Raw genomic sequence first — 26599 nt, forward strand, 5'->3', positions numbered from 1 at the left:
TGGAAGGCATAACATCATAACTTTCCGCGAGTGTCTAATTTTTTGGGTTATCTCTACTAATTTAACTTAGTAATTATACTTGTTTAAAAAGGAAACAAATTTTCCATTGCCTGTAAATTGTTTCATCTCCCATGCTAAGGAATTAAAACCTTCTCAATAAACATTAGCTTTAAAACTTCTGTAATTACTAGCAATTTAATGTATTCCCCATACTAATTTCTTACCTTAAAGAGAACCAAATCTTCTGGCTTTATCCATCTGTATTTTTCAATGATTTGCGCATCAGTAACATTTCTTTTATGTTTCCTAAAACTATTCTTTTTACAGTGTGTCATGTTGCTCTTCTGTTAAACCTCTAAAACTAACCAGAACACAATGCAATATTCAAAATATATTCTAACCTGTACATTTCAGTAACCCACATTATCGATGTACAGTATATATAGAATCTGTTGCCTTGCATCTATGCCCTAATGTTCATTTAGCAGCTTTTGATTGCTTTGTAATACTAGTCAATAATTTATAAGAGATGAAGTCACTATTCCAAACAAATGCATAGTTTCACATTCCTATTACCAGTCATTCTGTTAATTATTTGCAATTAAGGCATTTCACAATACTGATTACTTTCCAACTCTTTCTGAAGTCATGTATTGACTAAATATTACTTTCAACTCCAGTTATGGAGTCAAAGTTCTACAACACGGAATCAGGCCCTTCAAACCATCTAGTCCATGCTGATCTGATCTTCTGTTGAATCACATCTACATGACTAGAGTCAGTATACAGCAATTTTTCCGTAACTTATAATTAAAAACACTTACTTGGAATTTATGAAATAAGGAATATGACCAAACATAAGTAACTAGCTATTATACAATGATGGATGATTAATCATTTCAGCAAAAAAAAAGCAAAACTATTCTTGGGTGGCAATCATACTACTCCATGTTACAAATTACCAAATATCTTTGCAAAAGTACAAGATCTTTTCAGACTGGACCTTCCCACGATCACAATTATAGAAATGCTCTTGTTGTAGAACTTGTTACCATATAATCTGCAAATAGTATCATTGAAAGCATATTTACTTTACCACATGGCTACTCATAGCATCGCAGATTGTTAGCGGTGGCAAAGTAAACAAGTAACACGGCTCTCACCATAGAGTCCAAAAGCAATACAAACATGAGAACTATGAAATAAAGTAGCAATAGGCTATTTAGCCCCAAGAGTCAGAGCATTACAGCACAGAACCAAGCCCTTCGTGCCCCTGAATCTGCGCCAGACTGTTATTCTGCATAGACCCATTAACCCACAGCTGGACCATAGCCCTCCAGTCCGTCTATATACTTATCCAAACTTGCCTTAAAAGTGGAAATCAAACCCACATCCACCACATTCTCTGGCAACTCATTCCATACTCAGACCACTCTGGTAGTGAATAGCAATGGTTCCTCTTCACTTTTCACCCTTGACCTACGACATCTAGTTCCTATCTCACCCAACCTCAATGGGACAAGCTAGCTTGCATTAACAATTTTGTATCCTTTATCAAATCTCCCCTCATTGTCCTGTCCTCCAGGAAATAAAGTCATAACCCCTACGCCAACATTCCCTATAACTCAGTTCCCAAGACCCAGCAACATCCTTGTAACTTTTCTCTGTACTTTTTCAATCTTTTTGATAACTTTGCTGTAGGTAGGTTACCAAAACTGCACACAATACTCACAAATGTGTGTGGTGGTAATTGAATCATGCTATATTTCCAGCTTCACAAAAATAAATCAATCTATGGATGGGAACAGCATCATTCACTACTGGTGTTTTATTTTTATAAGAACATATCTTATTTAACACCTCTCTTCTCATATGAACTATAAACACCAAGTTTGTAGGAGCATTTAGGTCACATACAAACACCCCACAGATTCCTTTAGGTAGCAGAAATGCAAATGCTTAATCATTGACAAATAAATATGAACTTTAAGTAAATCTGGAAACAAAAGAATGTTACATTGACAAATATTTCCTAATTAGGTACATAATCTTTGAAGATGGCTTTTTAAGAAAATACTGTGGGTCTTGCATATAGCCTTGGGCTTCATATGACAGGCATACAGAAGTGGAGATTATGTTGCACTTCTATAAAACACTGGTTTGGAAACAACTAGAGTATACATGAACACTACCTCATTATTCTTTTTTTTAAATTTGTAACTTGAACTAATTTTTTTTTTAGTATTTGCACTGTACTGCTGCCACAAAGCAAATTTTCATGTCATACAAGTTTCTGATAATAAACCTAATTCTGACAGTTCTAGATGGCACTCTCTGGAATGCAAAGAAAGTTTCAACATGATACATTAAAAAAAAATCAACTGGTACATTTCAAAAAGTGATTTTGGCTGAGAAGATGTACAGGAAAGTCTGGTGATGTATTCTTTGGAGGCCAAGTAGAAATTAAAGAGATGCAAAGAATCGTGTTTAGATCAGGCACGTAGACAGAAGCTGTTCTCACTCAAGGGCCAAATGACCCAAGTTTCAATGATAAGCCAAAGAACCTGGGGTGACTTGAAAAAGCATTTGCTGAGTAGTTTTGTCTGAAAATGTGAATGGAGAATCTCCAGAGCAAAACAGAATTGGTGGGCAAGAAAATAAGTTACAGGGTTGCAAGGGTAATGCGATTAACTGGATTATTCCCCTAGAAGACAGCATGGTGGCCTAATGGTCTCCTTTCATAACACAAAAATACAACTACAGATGCTGTGGATCAAAGAATACGTACACAACGCTGGAAGAACTCAGCAGGCCAGGCAGCATCCGTGAGAAAAGAGTAGCCAATGTTTCCGGCTGAAACCCTTCATCAGGAATGGGGGTGGGGGGGAAGAGAGGGCCGAAGCCCAGTAAGAGAGATAGGGGAGGGGGTAGGACCTAGAGGCGCCAAGTGGAAAACCAATCAGAGGAAAGATAAAGGGGGGGAGGGGATAAGCATGAAAAAACTGTAGAGATAAAGAAGCAGAAAGTTGAAAGGGGAGAGAGGCAGAGAGGGACTTGGGATAGGGGAAGGGGAGGGAATTACGGGAAATTGGAGAATTCAACGTTCATACCGCCAGGCTGGAGGCTACCCAGACGGTAGATGAGGTGTTGCTCCTCCAACCTGAGTTTGGCCTCATCATGGCAGTAGAGGAGGCCATGTATGGAGACATCTAGATGGGAATGAGAGGCAGAGTTGAAGTGTGTGGCAACCGGGAGGTCCTGTCTATTGTGACGGATGGAGCATAGGTGCTCGACGAAGCAGTCCCCCAATCTGTGTCGGATCTCACCGATGTAGAGGAGGCAGCACGGGGAGCACCAGATGCAATAGACAACTCCAGCAGACTGGCAGGTGAAGTGTTGCCTCACCTGGCAGGACTGTCTGGGGCCCGGAATGGTGTTAAGGGGGGAGGTGTGGGGACAGGAGTAGCATTTGCGCTTGAAGGGATAAGTGCCAGGTAGGAGTTCTGTGGGGAGGGACGTGTGGACCAGGTAGTCACGGAGGGAACGATCCCTGCGAGAAGCTGAGAGGGGTAGGGAGGGAAAGATGTGCTTGGTGGTGGGGTCCTGTTGAAGGTGGCAAAAGTTGCGGAGGTCTCCTCTCATGTTGTTATTATAGCAGTGACCCGATTACTTAACAAAGTGCAATCAGATTCAAGTGGTCAGATGGTCATTTACGTACTATAATAAATTTATGACTATATTAATAAGTATTATTAAACAACTGTCCTAATTTTGATTTCCTCCCGAGTGCTAAACTATTAAAACATGTAATGAAAAAGCTCCCCTCTAACATACATAAATTAATTTTGATGGGCCTGCTGGGATATATCCCAAGTTATTGAAGGAGGCACGAGAGGAGATTTGATGGGACATTGGCAAAAATTCTTACAAGCAGCAAATGAGATCCCAGAAGACTAGAGTGTAGTCAATGCTGTCCCTTTGTTCAAGAAGGGAAATAGAGATAATCCTGAAAGTTATAGGCTAGTTAGCCTCACATCAGTGTAGGGAAGATAATGGAGAGGATCCTTCAGGTTAGGATTTGCTCACATTTGGAAAAACACCACCTGTTCAGAGACAGTCAACATGGCTTTGTACCAGGCAGATTATATCTAGTCGAGGACTGATCACGAACATGACGATGCATGGGATCCACAGAAATCAGGCAGTCTGGATTCAGAACTCACTTGGCCATAGAAAACTTTGGTAGAAGAGTTATTCTGACTGGAGTTCACCAGCGGTGTTCCAAAGAGATCAGTGCTGGGGTCTCTGTCATTTGTGACATATAAATAACTTGGATGCAAATGCATAATGGTCGGTAAGTTTGCAGATGACATAGATTGGTGGAGATGTGCATAGTGTAGAGGGCTGTCAAACGATACAGCAGGATATGGATCTGTTTCAGATATAGCCTGAGAAATGGTAGATGGAGTTTAATCTGGTTAAGTGTTGAGGTGTTGCACTGTTGGTAATCAACTGCAAGGGGAAAATATACAGTTAGTACAGGATGCTTAACAGTTGGTATACAAAGGGATCTTGTGGGCCCAGAAGTGACTATGCAAACAGATAATGTGGAAGGGGGCATATGCAATGAATTTAAGAGTTAGGATACGTTGCAGCCGTAAGAAACTTCGGTTAAGCAGCATTTGAAGTATTGTGTACAATTCTGGTTGCCCCATTACAGGAAGGACATAGATGGTTGGAAAGGGTACAGAAGAGATTTACTAAGATGAGCTTGAACTATAATGCAAAGTTGAACTAACTTGGGTTGTTTTCTCTGAAGCATCAGAAGCTGAGTGGGGAACTGATAAAAGTTTATAAAATTATGAGAGGCATGGATAGGTTACATAGATTCTCTCCTCCCCCACCCCCAGGCAGAAAGGTCAAGTACTAGAGGACATACATTTAAGGTGAGTGGAGCAACGTTTAAGGAGATACGTTGGGCAAGTTCGTTTTTACACAAACTGGTAGATGCTTGGAATGGGCTGCTGGTATGAAGGAGGAAACATACAATGGTAGCATTTAAGAGGTTGCTAGATGGACACATGAATATGCAGGGAATGGACAGATATGAATAATGTACAGACAGAAGGAATTTAGCTTAATTTAATATTGAATTGGCATAGACATGAACTGAAGTATTGTACTGCTTTGTCTACATCTCTTGTGAAGCTAACCCCAATAGACAGAAATTGTGTATATAAAAAAAGAAATACTGGAAATATTCGGCAGGTTAGAAACAGAAAGTTAATGTTTCATGTGGTAACCCCTTCCAGAAACTTTCCAGCAACTAGTTTTAGTTCAATTACCATAGAAAAGGCAAACTCTCATGCTGTTCTACCTCAGACACCTGAACATGCATATGATTTTACATTATGGCTCATCTACTAGATTGATGTAAGCAATCTCACTGCACTTTCCTAAGATCCAATCAACATCCCTGAAACAGATTAGATATCAAAATGGCACAGCTGTTTATTGTAGTATGCATTTTACCCCCCACTTGACAAGAGTCACCATACTCTTCAAGTACTTCAGTGGCTGTAAAGTACTTTGGGATGTTCAGAAATACAATAATGTAGCGGTGTGCTACATGCAGCGCTAAAATTACGACACGGAGTCAGTAACTGCAGTCAAAGGAAAAAACTTTATTCGAAATCCTCAGCCTCACTTTTAAGCCTCCCTCAACCTGCCCCCCGTGGTGCAGAGGCTCCAAAGCTCTGTGCTCGCAACCCCCCGTAGGCTATCTAATTGTGAGCCGGTTCGGATGTGCCAGGAAATGGGTCGCCACATAACCCCCCCCCCCCAGAACCGGCGATACACCCCCCAATGTCCACAGTCTGGGCCAGAACCTGCTTGGGAGGTCGGCCTCTGCGCCGAGGTGCCAGAAACTCGGCCGGTTGCGCCAGGTCCACATGGGCCGGTTTGAGTCGGTCCACCGTGAAAATCTCCTCTTTCCCCCCAACGTCCAGCACGAACGTGGACCCGTTGTTCCGGAGCACCATAAACGGCCCCTCATATGGCCGGTGTAGCGGTGGCTGATGCCCGCCCCTTCGTACAAACACAAACTTACAGTTCTGCAGGTCTTTGGGTACGCAGGTCGGGTTCCGCTCGTGCTGTGAAGTGGGTATGGGGGCCAGGTTACCGAGCTTCTCGCGTAGTCTGCCCAGGACTGCTGCGGGATCTTCCTCTTGCCCCTGTGGGGCTGGTAGGAACTCCCCGGGGACGACCAGGGGTGCGCCGTATACCAACTCGGCCGACGAGGCGTGCAGGTCGTCCTTGGGTGCTGTGCGGATGCCGAGTAGGACCCAGGGAAGTTCGTCCGCCCAGTTGGCTCCTCGCAGGCGGGCCATGAGGGCCGACTTCAGGTGACGGTGGAAACGCCGCTCCACTAGTCCGTTCGACTGTGGGTGGTAGGCAGTTGTGTGGTGCAGCTGAGTCCCCAAAAGGCTGGCCATAGCTGACCACAGGCTGGAGGTGAACTGGGCGCCTCTGTCGGAGGTAATGTGGGCCGGTACACCAAAGCGAGATATCCAGGTGGTGATCAGGGCTCAGACGCAAGATTCGGAGGTGGTGTCGGTGAGCGGGACTGCCTCTGGCCATCTTGTGAACCGGTCCACGATAGTCAGCAGGTGCCGCGCTCCACGCGACACTGACAGGGGGCCCACAATATCCACATGAATGTGGTCAAAACACCGGTGGGCGGGATGGAACCGCTGCGGTGGGGCTTTGGTGTGCCGCTGCACCTTGGCCATCTGGCAGTGTATGCATGTTTTGGCCCATTCACTGACATGTTTGCGGAGTCCGTGCCAAACGAACCTGCTGGAAACCATCTGGACAGCCGTCCGGAAGGAGGGATGCGCCAAGTTATGAATGGAGTCAAAAACGCGGCGCCGCCAGGCTGTCGGGATGACGGGACGGGGCTGGCCGGTGTCGACGTCAGAGTAGGGTCCTCTCACCCGGGCCTACGGGGAGGTCCTGGAGCTGCAAACCGGAGACTGTGGTTCTGTAATTTGGAATCTCCTCATCTGCCTGCTGTGCCTCTGCCAGTGCCTCAAAGTCTACCCCTTGGGAAAGGGCATGAATGGTAGGGCGAGAGAGCGCATCCGCCACGACATTGTCCTTACCCGAGACGTGCCGGACATCCGTCGTGTATTCAGAGATGTAGGACAGGTGGCGTTGCTGGCAGGACGATCAGGGGTCGGACGCTTTCATAAACGCAAAGGTAAGCGGTTTGTGGTCCGTGAACGCGGTGAAGGGCCAACCTTCTAGGAAGTACCTGAAATGCCGGATTGCCACGCAGAGCACCAACAGTTCCCGGTCGAAAGCACTGTACTTGAGCTCGGGTGGCCGCAGGTGTTTGCTGAAAAACGCCAGGGGTTGCCAGCATCCTGCGATGAGTTGCTCCAGCACCCCACCGACTGCCGTGTTAGATGCGTCCACTGTGAGGGCGGTAGGGGCATCCATTCTGGGATGTACTAGCATTGCAGCGTTCGCCAAAGCTTCCTTCGTTTGAACGAAAGCGGCGGCGGACTCCTCGTCCCAGGTAATGTCCTTGCTCGGACCCGACATCAGGGCGAACAGGGGGCGCATGATCCGGGCAGCTGAAGGGAGGAAGCGGTGGTAGAAATTGACCATACCTACGAATTCCTGAAGGCCTTTGATCGTGGTGGGTAGGGGGAAGTGGTGGACCGCATCTACCTTAGTGGGCAGAGGGGTTGCCCCGTCTTTAGTAATCCTGTGGCCCAGGAAGTCAATGGTATCGAGTCCGAACTGGCATTTGGCGGGGTTGATTGTAAGACCGTACTCACTCAGTCAGGCGCAGAGTTGACGGAGGTGGGACAGATGCTCCTGACGACTACTGCTGGATATGAGGATGTCGTCCAAATAGATGAACGCGAAGTCCAGGTCCCGTCCCACCGCGTCCATTAACTGCTGGAACGTCTGTGCGGCATTCTTCAGGCCGAACGGCATGCAGAGGAACTCGAAAAGGCCAAACGGGGTGATGAGAGCCGTTTTGGGGACGTCGTCAGGATGCATCAGGATTTGATGGTACCCTCGGACGAGGTCTACCTTGGAGAAGATCCATGCGCCGTGCAGGTTTGCTGCAAAGTCCTAAATGTGCGGCACAGGGTAGCGGTCCGGTGTGGTAGCCTCTTTCAGCCTGCGGTAGTCGCCGCACGGTCTCCAGCCTCCCGTCGCTTTGGGCACCATGTGCAGGGGGGAGGCCCATAAGCTGTCGGACCGCCGGATGATCCCCAATTCCTCCATCCTCTGGAACTCCTCCTTCGCCAGTCGGAGCTTGTCCGAGGGAAGCCGCCGAGCGCGGGCGTGGAGGGGTGGTCCCTGGGTCGGGATGTGGTGCTGTACGCCGTGTCGGGGCATGGCTGCTGTGAACTGCGGTGCCAGAACCGATGGGAAATCCGCCAGGACCCTGGTGAAGTCGTTGTCGGACAGCGTGATGGAGCCGAGGTGAGGGGCTGGCAACTGGGCTGCACCCAGGGAGAACGTCCGAATGGTCTCGGCGTGGACCAGTCTCTTCCTGGGCAGGTCGACCAGTAGGCTGTGAGCCTGCAAAAAATCCGCACCCAGAAGCGGTTCGGCTACGGCGGCCAGTGTAAAGTCCCATGAGAACTGGCTGGAGCCGAACTGTAGCTGCACCTGACGGGTGCCATAGGTCCTTACTGTGCTGCCATTCACGGCCCTCAGGGGGGGCCCCGGTGCCCTGCTGCGGGTGTTGTAACTCGTCGGAGGTAAAACGCTGATCTCGGCACCAGTGTCGACCAAAAACCGGCGTCCCGACCTTCTGTCCCACACGTACAGGAGGCTATCTCGATGGCCAGCCGCTGTAGCCATCAGCGGCGGCTGGCCCTGGCGTTTCCCGGGAACTTGCAGGGCAGGCGACAACAGCGGGTTTCTGCGCCCCACCGCTGATGGTAGAAGCACCAGTGTTCATTGGGCCGGGGGTTGGCAGGGTGTGTGTCCGTTGGCCAGAGACAACATCTCATTCATTAAAGCCGAAGGAGGTCTGTTGCCCAAGCCATCCAGGTGCAGTAAACGGGCAGCCCGCTCACGCCGTGAGAGTCCGAAAGTCCTGAGGAGCAGGGCTTTGAATTCCGTGTACTTGCCGTCTGCCGGGGGCGACTGTACGAACTCCGCGACCTGGGCCGCTGTGTCCTGGTCGAGGGAGCTCACCACGTAGTAGTAGCGGGTGTCTTCTGAGGTGATCTGGCGAACGTGGAATTGGGCTTCGGCTTGCTGGAACCATAGGTTCGGTCGCTGTGTCCAGAAACCCGGCAGTTTCAACGAAACCGCATGAACAGAGGCGGCGTCGGTCATTTCTGGTCCAAAAATCGTTTGGACCCTCGGGGTCACCAATTGTAGCGGTGTGCTACATGCAGCGCTAAAATTACGACACGGAGTCGGTAACTGCAGTCGAAGGAAAAAACTTTATTCAAAATCCTCAGCCTCACTTTTAAGCCTCCCTCAACCTGCCCCCCGTGGCACAGAGGCTCCAAAGCTCTGTGCTCGCAAACCCCTGTAGGCTATCTAATTGTGAGCCGGTTCAGATGTGCCAGGAAATGAGTCGCCACAATAAATTCTACTTCTTTCAACCTTCATCATCTTCTAAAAGCTACTGCCCTCAGCACAATTTACAATCTCATTACCATAAACATAATGACAAATAATCTTGGAGAATGCAGAATCAGAATTCAATTTATTATCACAAGCAAATGTCGTGAAATATGTTGTTTTGTGGCAGTAGTATATTGCAATACATAAAAATGATAAACTGCAATATGAAGATATATTTTTTAAAATTAAATATGTAGTACAAAAAGACAGCAAGGGGGAAAAAAGCAAATTAGTGTATATAGGTTTAACTGCCTGTTGAGAAATCTGATGGTGATGGGGAAGAAGCAGTTTCTAAAATGTTGAGGGTGAGTCTTCTGGCTCCTGTACCATCACCTTCACAGTAGCAATGAGAAGAGGGCATATCCTGGGTGATGGGGTTCTTAATGGCAGATGCTGCCTTTTTGAGGTATCACCTTTTATACATTTATAATGGTACACATTGCATTCGAGATGTATCAATTAATATCAATATTTAGCTTGAGATATAAAATGTTGACTCAACTAGTAGAACTCCCCAGTTACAAGTAATGCCAATGATTCCAAGAAACCCTTACACTTGAACCTCCAGAGTATTCAAACCATATTTCATACAACGCTTCTTTCTAGACCATCAGACCCAACCAGTTCCCCTCCACCACCCCTCTCGTCCATCTAGCAGAACTAATCCTCACTGTCAATAATTTCTCTTTTGCCTTCTCCCACTTCCTTTAAACAAATGGTGTAACCACGGGCACTCACGAGTCCCAGCTATGCCTGTCTTTGTCGGTTACATGGAACAACCTCTGTTCTAAGCCTACACCAATATCACTGCCCAACTTTTCCTATGCTACATTAACGATTGCACTGGTGCAGCTCCCTGCACCCATACTGAGCTCATCAACTTCATCAGCTTTGCCTCCAACATCTACCCTGCCCTCAAAATTACCTGGTCCATTTCTGACACCTCCCTTCCCTTTCTCAATATCTGTCTCTAGCTCTGGAGATCCACTGATATTTTATAAGCCAACTGATTCTCACAGCTACCTGGACTATACTTCATGCCAACTTGTCACTTGTAAAAATACCATCTCCTTCTCTCAATTCCTCTGTCTCTGCTGCATCTGCTCTCAGGATGAGGCTTTTCATTCCAGAACTAATGAAATGTTTTCCTTCAAAGAAAGGGGTTTTTCTTTCCTCAACCATCAATGCTGCCCTCAAATGCATCTCTTCCATTTCATGCACAACTGCCCTCATCCCATTCACCATGGATAGGGTTCCTCTTGACCACACCTACCACTCCACCAGCATCCAGCACATAATTCTCTGTAACTTCAGCCATTTTCAACAGGATCCTACCACTAAGCACATCTTTCCCTCCCTCCCACTTTCCACAGGGATCTTTCCCTATGCGATGCTCTTGTCCATTTGTTCCTCCCCACTGATGTCTCTTCTGGGCACTTATCTGTGCCACACCTGCCCCTACACCATCTCCCTAACTACCATTAAGGGCCCCAAATAGTCCTCCAAGAGAGGGAACATTTCACTGCAAGCCTGTTGGGGTCATCTACTGCATCCGGTGCAGCTTCCTGTATATTGGTGAGATCTGACGTAGATCGGAAGACCACTTTGTCGACCACCTATGCTCTGTCCGCCAGAAAAAGCAGGATCTCCCTGAGTTCACCCATTTCAATTCTACTTCCCATTCCAACATGTCAGTGCATGGTCTCCTCTACTGCCATGATGAGACCACACTCAGGTTGGAGGAATAACACCCTACATTCTGACTGGGTAGCCTCCAACTTGAGGGCATGATCACTGAATTCTCGAACTTCTGGTAATTGTCTTTCCCCCACCTCACCATTCCCCACTTCTCTCTCTCAACTTATCTCCTTACCTGCCCATCACCTCCTTCTGGTACTCCTCTCCCTTCATTTTCTTCCATGGCCTTCTGACCCCTCCTATCAGATTCTCCCTTCTCCAGCCTTCTCTCTTTCACCAATCAACTTCCCAGCTCTCTACTCCAACCCTCCCCAGTTTCACCTATCACCTACCACTTTGTACTTCTCCTCCTCTCACCCCCACCTTCTTGTCACCTCTGACTTCTCATCTCTTTTTTCCAGTCTTGATGAATGGCTTCGGCCCAAAACGTCAACTGTTTACTCTTTTCCTTAGATGCTGCCTAGCCTGCTGAGTTCCTCCAGTATTCTGTGTGTATTACTTTGATTTCCAGCTCCTGAAGATTTTCTTTTTTTTGTATTTGAATGGTTCCTTTCTTTTGGCACAATACAAATCATGATGATTATTAATCATGGGTCTGCATTGATATCCAAGTATAAGTTGCCACTGGTAAGTAGCCTGAGCACATTATATTCATTATATTATGATCATGCCTACCAATTTCATTATAACATAATCCAAATGGTATAACAGCAGAACTACATTAAGTTCACATGTTTCTTGTAAGATAGAAATAAATGGTGAGGTAACCTCACCTTTCAAAAGATAAGCTCTGGACCTTGTCCCATTTGTAGCCTGACTGCCTGGGCTTTCCATTAACACTTTCCATTTTACTTTGGCTGTTAAAGGTGAAGACTTCTAACCGAGTATATCTGCACCTTGAAGTTGTTATTGTTGACTTGTCCTTCAATAATAACTTATCCCCAATAGGATGGCATTGGTTTTCTTTCCAGTCAGTAAGACCTACTGTTCTTAAGTTTAGGTTAAAAACAGAAAAGCTACTGAACAGTTCTCAAAAGGACTAGCTGCACTACTTAAAGTGGTGTGCTTAAAGCTAGAATGCATTCCTTGAGGTATAATAGAAAAGCAAAAGACGAATCTGATCTGAGAAAGCACTCAGAATTTTAACAAAGCAACGGAGACAATAATGAAGGTAGTGGAACCAAGTTGAAAAATATCCTGTAAACTTACAAGACCACGATGAATAGACCATGGAATAAGAATGCCACAGAGATCAGTGCAGCTCCACAGACCTAGATATTGTTACTAGTCATTTAGTGATCTCATATCAGTACCAAACATAAGCAAATAAATCCTTCAACGCCATAACTGGCTACAAGTCATTACATAAATAATCTATCAACAAAGACAAAGCAGAAATAGCTATTTCTGGGGAGTATAATTATAAGGTGAGTGGAGGAAAATATAGGGAGTTGTTATAGGCAAATCCTTTACACAGAGTGGTGAGTGGATGGGATGTTCTCCTGGGTGGTGGTAAAGCCTGATACATTAAAGCCATTTAAGAAACTCACATGGTTTAGACTGGAAAGATGGGAAATGGTTCAGTTCCTTTGCTTGTTGTTGGTACTCTGTTCATGTTTCGCAGGCATAAAGCAGAATGGAAAGTACTATGGCCCTTCACACCTTCAGCTTCATCAGTATGCTTGTGCCTCTTCTGTTCTAAACATTAGCAAGTCTGCTGAAGGCTACATATACTTGCTTGGATGATCATTGATAACAATGTTCTGGGACAGTGTGCTTTCAGGATGCATGAACCTGTTCACTGGGTTGAATTTCTGACCTTAGATTGTGATGTTTGGCTCAATGTATGATTTCCCTGGAACTGGCTGATGCATTAGGCTAGGCACATACATAGCAGATGCAATACAGTACAATATAGATAAAATGTATTACATATTTTTGTAGTAAAAACAGAAGAGTATTATTTAAATGTGCATAGTGTACAAAATATTGGTGTACAGAGGAATCTGGATGTGTTGCTGGGATCGAAAATCAGACCCTTGTTATTTGTTATCTACATAAGTAATGGATGCAAATACACAAGACTTGATCAGTAGGTTTATGGATGACACAAAATGGAAATTGTATGCTGGGGCCCCAAATTATTGAAAATGGGGATACTTAATTCTTTACCACTACAAAATGGGGCATAGCAGAAATACTTGTGGTTTGTAAGATTTTCTAGCTCCACATATAACATGATGCTTTTGCTGTTTAGCAAACATGCTAACCAGCCTGATAAATTGTTTTTAGGTGTCCCTGACCATGCTCCTCACACAGCCTGCTTCATTCCACATTGAATGGGAACAGATTGACTGGCCTGGTTGGAACAGTAGAATTGAGAAACAAAAACACATGCGGGGGTAGAGATTGTGGTAGTACACAATTTGGCTGCTATTGATATGCCACAAAACCCAACGGAGCACTTGGTTTAATTCAAGTTCAATTGTCATTCAACTATGCACATGAATACAGCCAAATGAAAAGCCAAGGTGCAAAACACAGAAACAACGGTCACATACCACATATATAATAGCAGAAAAACAGAGGAAAAAAATCAAAAAAATTAATAATATAACCCAAGCCTCTGAGTGTCGTAGCCTGTAGATCGATGATACGTAGATTTTCTCCTGGAGCCACATTTCTGAATGAATGGCCTATACCAGTTCCTCATATTGCACAGAGCAACGGCAGACAAAGCCAATCCAGCTTGCCTCCCACCAGGCCAACACTTTCGGGAGGGCCCAGCCTCCAATCCAGTGCAGAATCCAGAGGGACACAGCCAACTCCTACACCACCTTTTTCAGTAGTCGCAACCAGCAACCCCGAGGCATGGAAGGGGACCTGGTTCACACCACCCCTACCGGTTTTGCCAATGATCAAAGAATCGGACTTGCAGTGTTTCATATGTTACCAACATCCAACAGGGTCTTGAGATCACAACAGAAACACCTCGCACCATCTGCTGGATCGTACACCACCAATGACAACTACAACACTGTGCAACAAGTCCAGCTCCCTCACTCTCAAGTCAAGTCTGCTCCAAGTCATGCATGATAAAACATAATTTAGCACAACTGCAGTATCGCACAACTTGGAAGGTATCCATGATGTGAAAACAGCACATTCTCCACCCTTGCAGGACTGACTAGTCAATTCTACTAATGCCATCATACAATAGGTAAACAGGTGATGACAAGTTCATAAGGTTTATATCTGGTATCTGTTGGCTCACTGCCTGCTGTTGACCAGTCTGGCAGCTATGTCCTTCAGGACTCTGCCAGCTGAGTTCCAGAAATGCTACATTTTTTTCTTTGTGACGTACACTGAGGTCACAGGAGTAAATCCTGTGACTTTGCTACTTGGAAGTCCTTCCTGTTCAATATGCAGGAGCACTGGTTTATCATCTTAGATGAGATCCGCAGTCAGGATACTCCCTGATGTTTAATCTGTTGCCATGAAATTGGATTGGAAATCAGTATTAAGTATTCATAGAACTATTTCTTCTCACTGTTCCAACTTCTGACCCGCCAGAGAAGTTCAATTGTGATTAAGCCACAAATCATCACTATTTAAAAAGTATCAGGATAGGTACAGTAAAACTTTGATAATCTGACTGCTTAGCACTAGCAGATTTTCAGAACTACTGAATGTTATTTTACCAACACTACCAGCTGTAATTCAATTCACATTTTATTAAAAAGTTATCAATATTATACACTTTCCAGTGATTCTGTCACGTTTCAAGGGAGAGCAGGAATTTAACACCTGTGATTGGGACGGGATAGTAGATCATCAGATTTACGTGACTATAGGGCTATAGGTTTAATGCTACAAGGTGGCATTCAGCGAGATAATTATTTTTTCCCCCAAATGGCCCACTTCTACACCATAAATTTGCTCTAATTCTTCAGTCTGAGCCCACTATATCCAACATGGGACTGGTCATCAATTTCATCACCTCATTTGGAGGCCCAAGTAGTGGCTTCTATTGCACTACAACCAGCTTTCACCAAAATTTTCTGAAAGCCTAAATTGCTCCCACAATGATTCTGAACATCAAAATTGAAAGGACACCGAGTCAGTCACAGTAATCTGAACTCTAGCTACTCTGAACTGCAGCACAGCTGACAATCTCTGGTAGAGAGCAGGTGGATTTATGTCTGCTTCAGGATGACACCAGTCTGCTTCGAGATGACACCATCTATTGTCTCTCTACTGCCTATTGTCCAACCAGCCCAACCTTTTACTGATCTTACCAAAATAGTGCACTCAAGGGCTAAACTCAAGGGCAAGAAGGGTTCAAGGTCATTTTCAAAGTTTATTGAAGGAGTTGCAACGAAAATCTGCCATCTTTGTCAGGAACAGCTTCTTCCCCTCTGCCATCCAATTCCTGAATGGACTTTGAAGCTTTGGACACTAACTCACTTTTTAAAATATACAGTATTTGTTTTTGCACATTTTTAAAACTATCTATTCAATATGCATAATTGATTTACTTATTTATAATGTTTTATTTTATTTATTATTATTTATTTTCTCTCTCTGCTAGATTATGTATAGCATTGAACTGCTGCTGCCAAGTTAACAAATCTCACGTTACATGCCGGTGATAATAAACCTGATTCTGATCTACATTGTAATACTACTGAATCAGCATGCAACGCTTGAAAAAGACAAAGGGAAAGCACAAAAGGTGAATAATTACACTTTCATGCAGCAGAGCAGAATACAGTTGGCCCTCCTTATCCACGAGGGAATGGTTCTGGGACCCCTCGCGGATGCTCAAGTCCCTTATTCAACCTGTCTCAATGCAGTGGACCTTAGGACCCAGCGGAACCCCAGATCTTATTTAACCTGTCTCAGTGCAGTGGACATTAGGACCTGGCGGCGGAGCTTTGAATCCGCATTGTTTCTGTTCACAAAAATAATCATGATTGAAAATAAAGTGGAAATAATAAAGCGATCGGAAAGAGGTGAAACGCCATTGGAAAAGCGTTAGGCTACATCGGTCAACAAACAGAACAATTTAAAAGGATAAAGTGAGAAAGGCCCTGCCCCAATGAAAGCTACAATTATTGCTAAGCAATGCAGTGGTTTAATTATTCGATTTTTGATCCTATAAGCATTTTATATGCATAGAAAGGTAAAATATATACTATATACTAAGACAAATGTTTGACTACCTGACGCTAAATAATACGTGATGTACCTGTTCCGAATTACTTAGTAAGAGAACTTTCAATTTTTTTTTTATCCCGATAACCCACGTACATCCTCCCGTATACTTTAAATCATCTCTATATTACTTATAGTACCTAATACAATGTAAATGCTATGTAAAATAGTTGTTATACTGCATTGTTTAGGGAATAACGACAAGAAAAAAAAACTGTACATGCTCGAACAACAAGTGCTGGAAGAGCACTTTCTGGTTTTCTCAATTCGCGGTTGGTCGAATTCGCGCATGCAGAACCCGCGGATAAGGAGGGCCGACTGTATATGCCATTCAGTTGGTTAGGAATGCATTAACTTGAATTATGGACAAGATGACTGCAGTGATCAGTGAGACTGATAAGATAAGCTTGAATGCAATCACATAACACAAAAAAGAAACACACAGTAGCAGCATTGATTTGAACAGGCACACCTAAAGAACTGTATCAGCAAATGGGAAGGTTGTGCAGCTTGCTGCAGTGTACCATGAAGCTTGAGATATGCTCATGAAAGTCTTGCCAGGCTCCCATAGGGAAGTTCTGGAAGTCTAATTGTTTCTGAGAAGGCCAATGTTCTGTTCACACTTTCTTTGCAACAACAAAGCTCTTAACTGTATACATACTGTGTATATATAAACAGATTGTGTACTGGAGCTACATGTCATCTGTTGTAGACATGAGATTCTGGAGATGCTGGAAATCTTGTGCAATACACACAGGAGAATGGGTTTCAGGCTTAGGACTTCATGACTGGAAAGAAAGGTGGAGGAGGACGAGTACAAACTGATAAATGATAGGTGAGACCATTTGAGGAGGAAGTTGTGTGGGTGGAGCAGAGGGCATGACACAAGAAACTGGGAGGTAATTAGGTTGAAGGGCTAAGGACAGTGGACACTGGAAAAAAAGAGTTGAGGTAGGACAGTAACCAGAATGGGGAATGCAGATAGATAAAGTGTTGAGGAAGAGGTACAAAAAAAGAGATTACTAGAGGTTGAAGAAATCGGATTTATTTTTTAATATAGAGATACAGTACAGGCCCTTCCAGCTCCATGAGCCACACCACCCAGCAACCCACACATTTAACCCAATTTACAATGAGCAATTACCTACTAATTGGTAAGTCTGGAACATTTAAGAAAATTGGAGTGCCCAGACGAAACACTCGCCTTCACGTGGAGGACAAACTCCTTACAGGACGGTGACGGAATTGAACTTCAATGCCCGAAGCTGTAACAATATCATACTAATCACTATGACAATGTGAACTGGAGGATACCCAGAGGATTACAAGGTGCTGCTCCATTGTGGCACCAGAGAAAGCCATACACAGAGTATGTCAGAATGGGAAAGGAGGTTCAAATCGAAATGCGTGGCCACTGGAAGATCCTGGTTGTTGTGGCAGACAAAGTAAAAGTGTGCAACTCGGCAATCGTCTGTCAGTGTCAGTCGGGTCTCACCGATTATAGAGGAGGGTATACCAGGAGCACTGGATACAGTAGATGACCCAAGACTCACTAGTGAAATATCACCTCCCTGACAAGGACTGTCTGGAGCCCTGAATGGTAATGATGGAGGTGGTGTATGGGCACGACTGCACGACTGCAAGAATAAGTACTAGGAGAGACGAGTGGATAAAAAGTGATTCCAAACAAAAAAGCTGTGGGGGGGGGGGGTGGAAGGGGGCAGGGTTGGACGCGCCCAGTGGTAGTTTGGCATGATAGATAAGGAAAGTGAACCCTACCCCTGTTAGGACAATAGGAGGATGGGATGATGGCAGACTTGCAGAAAATGAAAAGACAGGTGAGAGCAACATCAATGGTGGTGGAATGGTAACACCATTTAAACAAAAAGAGGACATCTCAGATGTTCTAAAGTGAATAGTTTCATCCTGAGAATGAGAGAAGTGAATATTTATTAGTTAATATTTAATATTTTTATGACACCCTAAGGCCTTGCCATCCTAACAGGGATAGGGCTTCCTTTATCCTTATCTACCACCCATAAACTTCCATATCCAACATATCAGAGTGTGGCTTACTCTATATTGATGAGACTTAATGCAGATTTGGGGAACCACTTTGTCAAGCACCACCACTTTGTCCACCACAAAAAAAGCCAGGATCTCCCAGTGGTTACCTGTTATATTCGTCTTCCTATTCCCATACCAAGATGTCTCTCTGTCCATTACCTCCTCTACTGCCATGATGAGGCTAAACTTGGGTAAAGGAGCATCCATATTCTATCTGGGTATTGCCCATCCTTACGAGATGAATAATTTCTGGTAATCACACCCCTCTGTTTCTCCAGCTCACAACCATGCTATTCTTTTTCTATTCCTCATTCTGATTACACTCATACCCCTTCCCTTTTCCTCACCTGCCTGATGACCTACCTGCTTATCACCTCCCTCTACCTCCCCTACCTCCTTCAACTGTTGTCAGTTGCTCCACTTTGCTTTACTGTGATAACTGAAATATAACCACAGCAGGGAGTGCCACAGAATGAAGATATGATTACTGTCAGAGCAGACTCAAAACTATTGAGGATATGGAATGACTTTCCACTGCACTACTCTGTACAATATCAGACTACAAATCCTCTTCCACACCTCAGACTGAAGAATCAAAATTCAAGTTTATTTATCACGTGTATATCAAAACATACAGAGCAATGCTTCATACAATTAGCAACCAAAACACCCAAGATGTGGTGGGGGTAACCCTCAAATGTCACCACACATTTTGGCACCAACATAGCATGCCCACAATACTCGGCAAACCAACACAGAACACAACATGCAATAACAAAATAGCAAAACATCCCCCAATCTGTTCAGATACACAGTCCTCGAATGCCAAGATGGGCCATCTTCAGCCTTCAGCAGACTTGAATTCAGACTCAGATATGCAGACATAGGGCATTCAACTATGCCGCAAATTCAAATTCGCAAATCCAGGGCTCCAGCCAACAGGCCTCAATCCTGGGGATTCACCATTGGTCAATCATCAATCACCAAGCTTGACGATGGCAGAGCCCTCGAACTCTGGACTCACCAATATGTGAACCTAGGGCATCATTGGAGCTCATTCCTCCTGTCTGCATGGAACTCTGACTCTGGAACATGCGGGCAACTTGTTGATCCTGGGGAAGTCTTCGTCCATACTTGTCATTAGCCTGACATCCTGGCCCAGTATGCAGATCCCCACATCCATGTCACTGACCTTTGAAAGAGGAGGGAAGACGCAACACTCCGGCCTGTCCTCTAATTCTCCTACATCCTTGCCCCTAAACAGTAACCTGATTCATATTCCCCCCCTCTGCCCCTAAAAACAATCCCAAAGATCCAAAAATAAAACACTAAAAACACAACATTGCTAATCCCTGCCTACAGATCACTCGTTAAACAAGTCAAATTGTTTCACAGGGAGATCAGCATCTGGCCAGAAGGTGCCACCTTTGTGCTGAAGGACCGCTTTGAAAACATGGACTGAAGCATATTGAGGGAGGTGGCTACCTACGATCATCACATTAACATTGATGAATATGCCCATCATCTGGCTACATAAGCAAGTGCATTGAGGATGCTGCCAATGATTAAACACCACACTTACAGAGTAAGCCAGAAACCAAGTGTGACTGTAGAGGTTAATGCACTTGGGGATCAGGATGCTTCCAGCTCAGGGGACAGAATGACTAAGGTCAGCAAGAGTCATGCTCTCCCAAGCCTTCAGGATGCAAAGTGTGAATACACACAGAAAATCCACAGACACAGGGACATAGAACCCATGCGGGAAGATGTACAAACCATAACCAATTACAAGTCCACCCTGCATGTCAATGACAGTGATGCTTTCCTTCCTGCTAGGCCAGGTACTGAAGAACTGTGCAGTCAGTTAATAGAGGTCTTAATGGACATCTTTAATATTTCTCTGAAAGAGCCCATTGCCCCTGCAGGGTTCAAGGTAGCCACCAGCACTCCGCTGCACAACTGCACAATGGTAACTGGCCTAAATAATTACCGCCCAGCGGCACTGACTTCAACAATCATGAAGAGCTTTGAGTGATTGACTGGTGATGAATCATATAAAATCCCACCTTCCAGCTATATTGGAGCCTTTCCAGTTCACCTACTGCTCAAACCAGTCCACTGATGATTCATAGCCTCAGCCTTCCACTCCATGCTGTCCCACCAATAAAAGGATGCTTCGTATGCTAAGATGTTGTTCATTGACTTCAGCTCAGCATTTAGCACAATCTCTGAGTTTGTTGGGTAAACTGTCCTCATTGGGCCTCAACACCCCCCTCTGTAACCGGACCTTTGACTTCTAAACGGAAAGACCACAATCAGTCCAAGTTGACAACAACATCCTATAACACTGGACACTGGTGGCCCCTGCAGGTTGTATGCTCTGTCTTCTGCTGTTCACATTCCTGATTCACGATTACACTGCCAGATTCAGCTCAAGTTCACTGATGGTACTACCATGGTTGGCCTCATCAGCAAAAATGATGAGCTGGCATTCAGAGGCAAGTTAGAGAGGCTTGTCAAATGCAGTGAGGACAACCCGAGTCTCAACATGGGTAACAGTAAAGATGATTGTGGGCTTCAGGAAGGCACAGGTCGAACACCCTCCATTGCACATCAATGGCTTTGTGGTGGAGGAAGTACAAAGCATAAAGTTCTTGTGTGCACATATTTATCCTGGACCAATAAATCAAGTCGTCACTTTTATTGCCATTTCTACCATAACTGCTGGTACAGTACATAGTAAAAATGAGACATTTTTCAGGACCATGGTGTTACATGACACAGTACAAAAACTAGACAGAACAACATTAAAAAAAACAACACAGAGAAAGCTACACTAGACTACAGACCTACACAGGACTGCATAAAGTGCACAAAAACAGTGCAGGCATTACAATAAATAATAAACAGGACTATAGGGCAAGGTGTCAGTCCAGGCTTCGGGTATTGAGGAGTCTGATAGGTTGGGGGAAGAAACTGTTACGTAGTCTGGTCGTGAGAGCTCGAATGCTTTGGAGCCTTTTCTCAGACCGCTGGAGGGAGAAGAGATTGTATGAGGGGTGCATGGGGTACTTCATAATGATGTTTCCTTTGTGGGTGCAGCGTGTAGTGTAAATGTCCATGATGGCGAGAAGCGAGACCCGATGATCTTCTCAGCTGACCTCACTATCTGCTGCAGGGTCCTGTGATGAGGTGGTGCAATTTCTGAACCAGGCAGTGATGCTGCTGCTCAGGATGCTCTCAATACGACCCCTGTAGAATGTGATGAGGATGGGGGAGTAGGGGGTGGACTTTCCTCAAACTTTGCAAAAAGTAGAGACACTGCTGGGCTTTCTTTGCTATGGAGCTGGTGTTGAGGGACCAGGTGAGATTCTCTGTCAGGTGAACACCAAGAAATTTGGTACTCTTTACGATCTCTACCAAGGAGCTGTCGATGTTCAGTGGGGAGTGATCGCTCTGTGCACTCCTGAAGTCAACAACCATCTTTTTCGTTTTGTTCACATTAAGAGACAGGTTGTTGGCTCTGCACCAGTCTGTTAGCCACTGCACCTCCTCTCTGTAAGCTGACTCATCATTCTTACTGATGAGACCCACTACGGTCGTGTCATCGGCGAACTTGATGATGTGGTTCGAGCTGTGTGTTGCAGCACAGTCGTGGGTCAGCAGAGTGAACAGCAGTGGACTGAGCACGCAACCCGGGGAGCCCCCGTGCTCAGTGTGATGGTGCTAGAGATGCTGCTCAGTTTCTGAGGGATGATTGTATTGACCTCCTCGCTAGTCAGGAAGGCAGAGCAGTGTCTACACTTTCTGAGGAGATTGGGGTGTGCAAGGCTCCCCACTCCTACCCTAACAACTTTCCACAGGAGCACCTGTCTGGCTACATCAGTGTGTGGTATGGAAGCTGCAAGGCATCAGCCCGCAAGAACCTATAGAGAATAGCAAAACCATTGAGGGGAACATCGGGAGTCTCCTTCCCCCCCCTACTTATGACATTTACCAAGAGCTTTGCAGACAAAGGGCTCAAAGCAGTGTGGAGGATTCCTACCAGCCACCTCAGAAACTGTTTGACCCACTATCATGAGGAAAGAAGTACAGAAGCATCAGGACTCCTGCCAGACAGGGTAACAACTTCTTCCCTCAGGCTGTGTGACATTAATGAATACCCTGTCACCACTGAGGTCTTGCCATGAAGACAGCAAGCTGTTTACTGTAGTCAAGCTATGCTGTTCTTTGCCACATGCCTTTTGAATTATATTTTCTTAACTTATTTATAGTATAATATTTTGGTTTGTGATGTGTGTAAAATATGTTGTGTGGGTACACCATGGTCCGGAGGAATGTTGTTTTGTTTGGTTGTAAGTATGTAGTCAGATGACAATAAAAACTAATACTAAGCATAGAGGTCATAGCTCAGTGCCATCTCGAGTATCCAGCTGCTCATCTCCAGCAAGAGGTAATGAAGCAATAAAGTTTGAGGAGAATCTCAGATTTCTTTCATGTATCCATGAAGTCTGATTTCTCCCCCAAGATCTCACACTTTTCTTTAAAAAAAATTGTGCTTTTCTGAACAATGGTTTTGGACTATTTTATCATCTCTAAGTTTTGTAAACCTAAATGATAAACTCTTCGATGACTGAATTATAGATTCCATTGTGAACAAAAAACTAAAACTACCAAAACATTACAGAACATTACAGAAATTTGATGTCAACCTAACTATATTTAAGAGGAAGTTAGATATGGCCTTTGTGGCTAAAGGGATCGGGGGTATGGAGAGAAAGCAGGTACAGGGTTTTGAGTTGGATGATCAACCACGATCATACTGAATGGTGGTCAGGCTCGTAGGGCCAAATGGCCTACTCCTGCACCTATTTTCTATGTTTCTAAACCATTTATACACTAATAAATTTAAATATCTGAATTTTGCAGCATGTCTTCCATTTCACTTAGTTTTTAAAAAAATGTCCTTGGATAACACTTAACAAAACATTTGAAACAAGGGCCATACTGCTTTCAACATCTGTAACATATTAAATTACAGCCATTGAATAATTGAAGTGTAATACAAGCAAGGCTATATTATTTAATTGTAGTTCCAGTACACCTTCACTTCATGAAAAGGGGCACAGGCACTGTGGAATCAGAACTACAGAGCGTGTATTTAGATAGCAATCAAATAGTATTTTTTTGCAAGCTCCCTGGACTTTCTAGCTACTTTGATCAGTAACTTGATATGGTTCAAATCAGACTTATGAGCAATTTATACAAGCAAACTCTCCTCATGAATAATCTGGCACCTGAAATGAAATTGACCTTAAATGGCATTAAATTCATCATGAGGTAGATAGCCCATTTCTTGTCATTTTCTTTCCTCAGTTTCAGTGCACAACTGGGAAGACCAGGAAATAAAAGGAAGGTTTTGGCTTATGTAAACCATTTACAGTTTATTCCTTATATTAATTCTGGGGATTCATTTATAATATACTACTGAACACATTATTAAATTAATATTCAAAACTAAACTTGCTCGTTGATGTAATGGAGCATGAGATCCTAAAAAATAAGAGACCTGCTCACAAGAAACCATGTCAAACATTTTCCACTGTGTGCCTGTCAGCCCACAATTTCCTGTCAATTAAAATGAATGGGAGGAAATCATGAGCTATTGAATGCACAAGCCAAAAACTGCAGCTTGTTTCCAAAGTTACCAGACAAGTTTAAAGGGAAACTACAGTATAATACAATTTATGTAAAGTACTTTAAAAAAATGGTCAAAGTGACTGCAGACCAATATTAACAAAAGAAAATCCGCAGATGCTGAAAATCCAAGCAACACACACACACACAGTGCTGGAGGAACTCAGCATCTCTGGAAAAAAAAGTACAGTCAATTATCAGACCAAGACCCTTCAGCAGGACTGGGGGGGAGGGGAACGGGAGAAGATGAATAGACTTAAAAGGTGGGGGAAGGAGAGGTTGAAGTACAAAGGGATAGGAGAAACTAGAAGGGTGAAGTAAAGAGCTGGAAGCTGATTGATGAAAGAGATACAGGGTTGGAGAAGGGGGAATCCAATCAGAGGGGACAGAAGGCCATGGAAGAAAGAAAAAGGGGAGGTGGGGTGAAAGAGCACCAGAGGGAGGTGATGGACAGGCAAGGAGATAAGGTGAGAGAGGGAAAAGGGTGTTGGGGGTGGGCATTACCAGAAATTTGAGAAATCGATGTTTATGCCATCAGGCAGAATACAGGGTGTTGTTCCTCCAACCTGATGGCATGAACATTGATTTCTGATCAAGACAGTAGAGGAGGCCATGGATTGACATGTTAGAATGGGAATGGGACCATTACTGTAGTCTTATTGCATGACTATCATTAGGCAGTAGGCAGAATAATTCAGGTTCTAACAACAAATTGAACATCATTGAGCTGCTCAATTTATACTTTTTTTTAAATTTGCCTTGCAAAATCAAAAATGCTCCTTAAAGATGGCTATTCCTTAAAATTTGTACCTTTCAATATTAAACATGACCTGTTAATTAGCAAATCCAAAAGTTATTCACAGATTATGATAAAATTAAATATTTTATTACAGTGTTAGAACTTCAGAATTCCTTTGCATACACATTTGTTGGCAATTCTTTCCAGACACTAAGTTATGGCAAAAATAGGAAGTTAAACATCACTTCCTTGAGTCAACAATAATCCTGGACTGACTCTGGAAATTAAAATAAACCGTTTGAGGTTTTAGAAAAACCGGAATGTCAAAATACTCAAACATTTCTAGAACTGAGAGCTTTGCACCATTCTATGAAATAGCACAAATCCTACCACCATAGAACATTTTCTATAACAGTTCTCATTTTTCTTTTCAACTCCCAGTCAGGAGTAGATTCCTTCGATGCCAAAACCATTTGGTAGTTATATGAATCAAATCAAAGTTCCATCAATTTCCTTAAATTTCAATCATGTTTTTGCAGTATTTATTCTCTTCCCCCCCCCCCCATTCATATGTGCCCTCAAAAGAAACTGCCTTCTTGAAATGCTGCAGAGCTTGTAGTGAATATGTTCCAGAAATTTGATTCAGTAACACGAAATAATTGTGTGTGTACCCCCTTAACTCCTGGTGGAGTAGTCGGGGTGCCATCATGACAAGCTTTTTGCACCGATCTTTTTGGTGACTGCTCATCGTACGCTGGGCATCTGAAACCCGGAGGAGCCCATCCCTCTCCAGGTTTTTTTTCCATTAAAGAGGTAGAGTTACGAGCTTGACAATCAACCCAAGCATGGATGGAGAGTGTGCAAGGGAGCTGGTTGGATTCGAACCCGGGACCTCTCACCCTGAAGTCCAGCGCTGATGCCACTATGCCACCAGCCAGCTAAATAAATGATTGGGGGTGTTTTAAGCCAAGATGTTATGTAACTAAGAAGGGATCTTGCAGTTACCCACTGCTTTTGACCTTAGACAAATATGCCATTATAAGCAATGTTAAGTAAATCCAGGAGCAATCCGTGGATTGAACTGAAAATGGAGACAGTTCAACTTCGTTTCTAACTTCTACCCTGCCTCATATTTACTTGGACCATTTCTGACACTTACCTCTCTTTTCTTGATGTCTCCATCTCAGGTGACAAACTATCCATAACAAAGCCATCAACTTGCACAGCTACCCAGAAAAAACCTCCTCCTATCCTGTTCATTCTAAGGGAACCACTCCTTTCAGTTCAGCCACCTCCACTCCAGGACCTTGGAGATGTCTGCTTCCTTTTTGAACTGGGGCTATACTGCTCTGCGGTTAAGTGCGCCTTCATCCATGTCTCCTCCATTATCCATGCTTCTGCTCTCACTCCACTTCCCCCCAGATACAGAAGAGATCCCTTTGTCTCTTATCTTTCGCTCCACCGCCTTGTGCATCCAGTACATAATTCTTTGACATTTCTGCCAGCTAT

At 44.2% G+C, this 26599-nt stretch overlaps 1 protein-coding gene across 4 annotated transcripts in view; it reads right to left on the reverse strand.

Annotated features, from left to right (window-relative positions):
* nck2b (NCK adaptor protein 2b) overlaps positions 1 to 26599 on the reverse strand; it is a 79349-nt gene that overhangs the window by 40602 nt on the left and 12148 nt on the right. The window contains exon 1 of one of the 4 annotated variants that reach the window (XM_059964377.1): positions 225 to 472. The exons of the other annotated variants lie outside the window; for them this stretch is intronic. The gene's annotated coding sequence lies outside the window, so the exon portion shown is untranslated. Of the gene's footprint in view, positions 1 to 224; positions 473 to 26599 lie in introns of those variants that run through there. 4 annotated transcript variants of the gene reach the window in all.

The sequence above is a fragment of the Hypanus sabinus genome, chromosome 3 (genome assembly GCF_030144855.1).
Source record: "Hypanus sabinus isolate sHypSab1 chromosome 3, sHypSab1.hap1, whole genome shotgun sequence".
NCBI lineage: Eukaryota > Metazoa > Chordata > Chondrichthyes > Myliobatiformes > Dasyatidae > Hypanus > Hypanus sabinus.